The following is a 7,500-nucleotide window of genomic DNA, read 5'->3' on the forward strand; positions in this document are numbered from 1 at the left end:
GTGACCGCTGCCTGCGGTGGCAACGCTGGGCACAGTCGATACTCGCCGTGTGGTGGAAGGTAAACATTATGCGGTACATCAGTACTTTCCTAATAGTTCGGTCGTCTCACGGCACTGCTTAGTAAATGATGCAAGGCCACATATAGATGATTTATGCGAATGTCCCTATACGTGCTGTAAGACTGGGCACACAACGTGAATCGCACGTCAGCCAGACACTCGAACATGCACTACTCTCGGCCTGCAACGGAGACACACAATACGTAAACATCTGGAATGCGACAATGTCGAGTGCACCCTCTCTGCCACATTGCACCGTCGACACTATGATAACCAGACCAGTAGGTCCACCTATAAAAGCACAATACCACACTCCTCCGACAACTACCATTGCTCAGATAAACCAACACCACCAACACACATCCTACACAGAGGGGCACCAAATATCACCACCCGCCCTCGTGTTATACCACATGAAAAATTGCAGAAGTGAGAGACACAGACCCGCCAGCCTCTTGCTACAAGCATCGAACCGACGTGACGTATCTGACGGTGACTCAGGCATCCGCGTACTGCCACCACTATCCACCCCCCCCCTCTCTGCCCCCTTCCCACACAATACCAAATTTAACCAACTTTATCGCTTAACCTAACTGTGGTTTTACCAGATTATCGCTTAACCTAACTGTGGTTTTACCAGATTATCGCTTAACCTAACTGTGGCTGTACCAGATTATCGCTTAACCTAACTGTGGCTGTACCAGATTATCGCTTAACCTAACTGTGGCTGTACCAGATTATCGCTTAACCTAACTGTGGCTGTACCAGATTATCGCTTAACCTAACTGTGGCTGTACCAGATTATCGCTTAACCTAACTGTGGCTGTACCAGATTATCGCTTAACCTAACTGTGGTTGTACCAGATTATCCCTTAACCTAACTCAATTTGTCCCTTAACCTAACTCAATTTGTCCCTTAACCTAACTCAATTTGTCCCTTAACCTAACTCAATTTGTCCCTTAACCTAACTCAATTTGTCCCTTAACCTAACTCAATTTGTCCCTTAACCTAACTCAATTTGTCCCTTAACCTAACTCAATTTGTCCCTTAACCTAACTCAATTTGTCCCTTAACCTAACTCAATTTGTCCCTTAACCTAACTCAATTTGTCCCTTAACCTAACTCAATTTGTCCCTTAACCTAACCCACGTTGTCCCTTAACCTAACTCAATTTGTCCCTTAACCTAACTCAATTTGTCCCTTAACCTAACTCAATTTGTCCCTTAACCTAACTCAATTTGTCCCTTAACCTAACTCAATTTGTCCCTTAACCTAACTCAATTTGTCCCTTAACCTAACTCAATTTGTCCCTTAACCTAACCCACGTTGTCCCTTAACCTAACCCACGTTGTCCCTTAACCTAACCCACGTTGTCCCTTAACCTAACCCACGTTGTCCCTTAACCTAACCCACGTTGTCCCTTAACCTAACCCACGTTGTCCCTTAACCTAACCCACGTTGTCCCTTAACCTAACCCACGTTGTCCCTTAACCTAACCCACGTTGTCCCTTAACCTAACCCACGTTGTCCCTTAACCTAACCCACGTTGTCCCTTAACCTAACCCACGTTGTCCCTTAACCTAACCCACGTTGTCCCTTAACCTAACCCACGTTGTCCCTTAACCTAACCCACGTTGTCCCTTAACCTAACCCACGTTGTCCCTTAACCTAACCCACGTTGTCCCTTTGCCTAACATAGTTCACTGCTCGGAATCTCTGGTGTCGTTGTTATCCTCATGTAGATGTCTTGCGAGTGTTGCTTACTTTCCACATATTCCCGCTATCCACTGTCAATTGTACTGCAATAGGACTATATCGCCCCCCCCCCCCCCCTCTGCCCCTCTCTTTGTGTCTCCGTCCTCTCAAGCTGGTCGGTCTGGCGTTTGAGTGTTAAATGAGCCTCGCAGCTGTTCAGTTGCGTTCAGATGTCGACGCCCTCAGTGTACGTCGTGGTATGGTCTGTGTCCATTGTCCGCTGATGTCGTACGCGTAACCCACACGCTGTACCGATCATCGGTAGTTACGTACAGAGTGAAGTAGTGTGATACGTGTGACCGTACGCTGGCTGTGCCCAACGGTGTCGAATCTCAATTTCCATATGTTGTGCTCGATGCTACTTGTCTCGTCTCCCAATAACAGCTAGGTTGCACTGTGGTACGCCGTAGAGGCGTGTGGGAGGAACGTACGAACGCATTGTATGTCACCCTGGGTCGCTGGGGGTGGTGGTGCGGTGAGTCAGGTCAGGTCAGCGTGAGCCGTGTGATGTAGTGACGCGTGTATTCCGACTTTGTCGTATTGCCTCACACAAAGTGCTACCCTGGTGGACCGCGTTCCATATCTGGGACATGCCGCAGATGCCGGTTGACAGTGGATCGCGGAAGGGACATCGCATACGTGCGCGGGCCACCTTCCACGTGTTCTCTTCTGCACATGTCGCAGTGTGTATGTGGTCTGATGTAGCGTGTCGTGACACATGACATCCTGGCATGCAAGAATTGTTGAATTCGCAAATGTAGGTGGACATCTACGTTTACTGCCCAAGATACGCAAATGAACTGGAAATCCGTTGTTGAGCGGTTGTTCACGCTGGAGGTGAATCTGTGATGGCGACGATCGGTACAGCTATTAACCGGTTGTTTCAGCGGTACCCGCCACATCCACACACGTGACTAGGCCCATGTGGGTATGAAGCGATACGCGGCGGTGGCTTGGTGGGACTGTTCCCGGCCGGTGAAGGGGGGCCGCCCGGCGTGTTGGCCGCGCGCTGCGTGGGCGCACGCGCAACAGGCGGCTGGTGGGGGGCGCCGAGTGGCAGGAGCGCCAGCCGACGGGCTCGGCAGGCGGCGCAGCTACGCTGCGGCGCACCCTGCACGCGGCGCCTGGCGGCCAAAGTTGGTTCAGCCGAGCCCGGTGCGAAGCGCGGTGGACATCTGCAGTGTGCTGGTCTGATTGAGGACTGTGTGCGTTGAGGATGCGCCGCCGCCTGGCACTCGGCGCCGGGACGCCGTCTGCTGCTCGGTCGCCCCAGCGGTTCTCGCAGGTGGTTTGTATCGCAGTTGTGCGGACGTGTTGGCGCGTGCGCTGTGCTGGGAGAGTTCGCTTCTGAACCCAAGTGGGGCTTTGCCCTTGTGTGGCGCTGGCGTTGGAGCTGCCGGTCACCATAGGTGGCGCGTGTTGTCTCCCGCCGGCAATGCCACGACAGCACGCTCCCGGGCCTCTGTCGGCAGCGGCAAGCTCAGTTGGGAGCAAGGGTGTTCGCACTAAAACCGTCTACTCGCCTAACTCCGGGCGATTGCGCCTCTCTCGAAACCGACCAAGTACCTAGGACGGCGCTGCGCGCCGCCGGGACCTGAGAGGGTTTCGAGGTGTATCGTGCAGGGGAGCTCGGCCTCCTCCTGTTTGCAGAATAATTGAGCGGACGCTTGCGTGTTCGCGCGGGCCCCCGGGACACACTCCCGGGCGGCCGGCTGCTCAGCTCTAGTTGACGCAGCTCCCTGGTTGATCCTGCCAGTAGTCATATGCTTGTCTCAAAGATTAAGCCATGCATGTCTCAGTACAAGCCGCATTAAGGTGAAACCGCGAATGGCTCATTAAATCAGTTATGGTTCCTTAGATCGTACCCACGTTACTTGGATAACTGTGGTAATTCTAGAGCTAATACATGCAAACAGAGTCCCGACCAGAGATGGAAGGGACGCTTTTATTAGATCAAAACCAATCGGATTGGCTTGTCTGGTCCGTTTGCCTTGGTGACTCTGAATAACTTTGGGCTGATCGCACGGTCCTCGTACCGGCGACGCATCTTTCAAATGTCTGCCTTATCAACTGTCGATGGTAGGTTCTGCGCCTACCATGGTTGTAACGGGTAACGGGGAATCAGGGTTCGATTCCGGAGAGGGAGCCTGAGAAACGGCTACCACATCCAAGGAAGGCAGCAGGCGCGCAAATTACCCACTCCCGGCACGGGGAGGTAGTGACGAAAAATAACGATACGGGACTCATCCGAGGCCCCGTAATCGGAATGAGTACACTTTAAATCCTTTAACGAGTATCTATTGGAGGGCAAGTCTGGTGCCAGCAGCCGCGGTAATTCCAGCTCCAATAGCGTATATTAAAGTTGTTGCGGTTAAAAAGCTCGTAGTTGGATTTGTGTCCCACGCTGTTGGTTCACCGCCCGTCGGTGTTTAACTGGCATGTATCGTGGGACGTCCTGCCGGTGGGGCGAGCCGAAGGGGTGCTTTCGCGTCCCGAGGCGGACCCCGTTTAAATCCTACCAGGGTGCTCTTTGTTGAGTGTCTCGGTGGGCCGGCACGTTTACTTTGAACAAATTAGAGTGCTTAAAGCAGGCAAGCCCGCCTGAATACTGTGTGCATGGAATAATGGAATAGGACCTCGGTTCTATTTTGTTGGTTTTCGGAACCCGAGGTAATGATTAATAGGGACAGGCGGGGGCATTCGTATTGCGACGTTAGAGGTGAAATTCTTGGATCGTCGCAAGACGAACAGAAGCGAAAGCATTTGCCAAGTATGTTTTCATTAATCAAGAACGAAAGTTAGAGGTTCGAAGGCGATCAGATACCGCCCTAGTTCTAACCATAAACGATGCCAGCCAGCGATCCGCCGCAGTTCCTCCGATGACTCGGCGGGCAGCCTCCGGGAAACCAAAGCTTTTGGGTTCCGGGGGAAGTATGGTTGCAAAGCTGAAACTTAAAGGAATTGACGGAAGGGCACCACCAGGAGTGGAGCCTGCGGCTTAATTTGACTCAACACGGGAAACCTCACCAGGCCCGGACACCGGAAGGATTGACAGATTGATAGCTCTTTCTTGATTCGGTGGGTGGTGGTGCATGGCCGTTCTTAGTTGGTGGAGCGATTTGTCTGGTTAATTCCGATAACGAACGAGACTCTAGCCTGCTAACTAGTCGCGTGACATCCTTCGTGCTGTCAGCGATTACTTTTCTTCTTAGAGGGACAGGCGGCTTCTAGCCGCACGAGATTGAGCAATAACAGGTCTGTGATGCCCTTAGATGTTCTGGGCCGCACGCGCGCTACACTGAAGGAATCAGCGTGTCTTCCTAGGCCGAAAGGTCGGGGTAACCCGCTGAACCTCCTTCGTGCTAGGGATTGGGGCTTGCAATTGTTCCCCATGAACGAGGAATTCCCAGTAAGCGCGAGTCATAAGCTCGCGTTGATTACGTCCCTGCCCTTTGTACACACCGCCCGTCGCTACTACCGATTGAATGATTTAGTGAGGTCTTCGGACTGGTACGCGGCATCGACTCTGTCGTTGCCGATGCTACCGGAAAGATGACCAAACTTGATCATTTAGAGGAAGTAAAAGTCGTAACAAGGTTTCCGTAGGTGAACCTGCGGAAGGATCATTACCGACTAGACTGCATGTCTTTCGATGTGCGTGTCGTGTCGTGTCGCGCAACACGCTACCTGTACGGCAGTGGCCGTGCGCCGCGTGCGGAACCACGCGTGCCTCTCAAAACTAGCGGAAGTGTTGTTGTTGTGTGGTACGAGCGCTGAAGCTCTGGAGCGGCTGGCCTGCGGTACCTGGCGCCTGGCGCCGGTTTTGAATGACGTTCGCCCGAGTGCCTGTCCGCTCCGGTGTGGAGCCGTACGACGCCCATCGGCTGTGAGGCCGTTGGACACAAAAAAAAATAGTGGAACAGGGGCCGTCAGACGCCACACACGCGAGACAGATACTGTCTTGAAAGAGACAGTGGGAGACTGAAAAGGAAAAGATCACCCAGGACGGTGGATCACTCGGCTCGTGGGTCGATGAAGAACGCAGCAAATTGCGCGTCGACATGTGAACTGCAGGACACATGAACATCGACGTTTCGAACGCACATTGCGGTCCATGGATTCCGTTCCCGGGCCACGTCTGGCTGAGGGTCGGCTACGTATACTGAAGCGCGCGGCGTTTGTCCCGCTTCGGAGACGTGGGAGTGTCGTGGTCGCCTGTGTGGCCGGCCGCGTCTCCTTAAACGTGCGATGCGCGCCCGTCGCCTGGCGGTTCGCATACCGGTACTTTCTCGGTAGCGTGCACAGCCGGCTGGCGGTGTGGCGTGCGACACCTCGTACAACGACCTCAGAGCAGGCGAGACTACCCGCTGAATTTAAGCATATTACTAAGCGGAGGAAAAGAAACTAACAAGGATTCCCCCAGTAGCGGCGAGCGAACAGGGAAGAGTCCAGCACCGAACCCCGCAGGCTGCCGCCTGTCGTGGCATGTGGTGTTTGGGAGGGTCCACTACCCCGACGCCTCGCGCCGAGCCCAAGTCCAACTTGAATGAGGCCACGGCCCGTAGAGGGTGCCAGGCCCGTAGCGGCCGGTGCGAGCGTCGGCGGGACCTCTCCTTCGAGTCGGGTTGCTTGAGAGTGCAGCTCCAAGTGGGTGGTAAACTCCATCTGAGACTAAATATGACCACGAGACCGATAGCGAACAAGTACCGTGAGGGAAAGTTGAAAAGAACTTTGAAGAGAGAGTTCAAAAGTACGTGAAACCGTTCTGGGGTAAACGTGAGAAGTCCGAAAGGTCGAACGGGTGAGATTCACGCCCATCCGGCCACTGGCCCCCGCCCTCGGCAGCTGGGGCCGGCCGCCCGCGCGGAGCAATCCGCGGCGGGGTCGTGTCCGGTTGCCTTTCCACTCGCCGCGGGGTGGGGCCGTTCCGGTGTGCGGTGGGCCGCACTTCTCCCCTAGTAGGACGTCGCGACCCGCTGGGTGCCGGCCTACGGCCCGGGTGCGCAGCCTGTCCTTCCGCGGGCCTCGGTTCGCGTCTGTTGGGCAGAGCCCCGGTGTCCTGGCTGGCTGCTCGGCGGTATATCTGGAGGAGTCGATTCGCCCCTTTGGGCGCTCGGGCTCCCGGCAAGCGCGCGCGGTTCTTCCCGGATGACGGACCTACCTGGCCCGGCCCCGGACCCGCGCCGCTGTTGGCTCGGGATGCTCTCGGGCGGAATAATCGCTCCCGTCAGCGGCGCTTCAGCTTTGGACAATTTCACGACCCGTCTTGAAACACGGACCAAGGAGTCTAACATGTGCGCGAGTCATTGGGCTGTACGAAACCTAAAGGCGTAATGAAAGTGAAGGTCTCGCCTTGCGCGGGCCGAGGGAGGATGGGGCTTCCCCGCCCTTCACGGGGCGGCGGCCTCCGCACTCCCGGGGCGTCTCGTCCTCATTGCGAGGTGAGGCGCACCTAGAGCGTACACGTTGGGACCCGAAAGATGGTGAACTATGCCTGGCCAGGACGAAGTCAGGGGAAACCCTGATGGAGGTCCGTAGCGATTCTGACGTGCAAATCGATCGTCGGAGCTGGGTATAGGGGCGAAAGACTAATCGAACCATCTAGTAGCTGGTTCCCTCCGAAGTTTCCCTCAGGATAGCTGGTGCTCGTACGAGTCTCATCCGGTAAAGCGAATGATTAGAGG

The 7,500-nt window shown here is 54.8% G+C and overlaps 3 non-coding genes across 3 annotated transcripts in view; all 3 read left to right on the top strand.

Moving 5' to 3' along the window:
• Positions 1–3,552: 3,552 nt before the first annotated feature.
• LOC126317865 (small subunit ribosomal RNA) lies at positions 3,553–5,445 on the top strand. The gene has a single exon (XR_007556976.1). It is a non-coding gene; the product is annotated as a small subunit ribosomal RNA (ribosomal RNA).
• Positions 5,446–5,813: 368 nt separating this feature from the next.
• Positions 5,814–5,968, top strand: LOC126317828 (5.8S ribosomal RNA). The gene has a single exon (XR_007556942.1). It is a non-coding gene; the product is annotated as a 5.8S ribosomal RNA (ribosomal RNA).
• Positions 5,969–6,156: 188 nt separating this feature from the next.
• Positions 6,157–7,500, top strand: part of LOC126317916 (large subunit ribosomal RNA) — a 4,222-nt gene continuing 2,878 nt past the window's right edge. The window contains exon 1 of the ribosomal RNA XR_007557022.1: positions 6,157–7,500. This exon is cut by the window's right edge and continues 2,878 nt beyond it. This is a non-coding gene — a ribosomal RNA (large subunit ribosomal RNA).

Source organism: Schistocerca gregaria, unplaced genomic scaffold (genome assembly GCF_023897955.1).
Source record: "Schistocerca gregaria isolate iqSchGreg1 unplaced genomic scaffold, iqSchGreg1.2 ptg000649l, whole genome shotgun sequence".
Classification (NCBI taxonomy): Eukaryota; Metazoa; Arthropoda; class Insecta; order Orthoptera; family Acrididae; genus Schistocerca; species Schistocerca gregaria.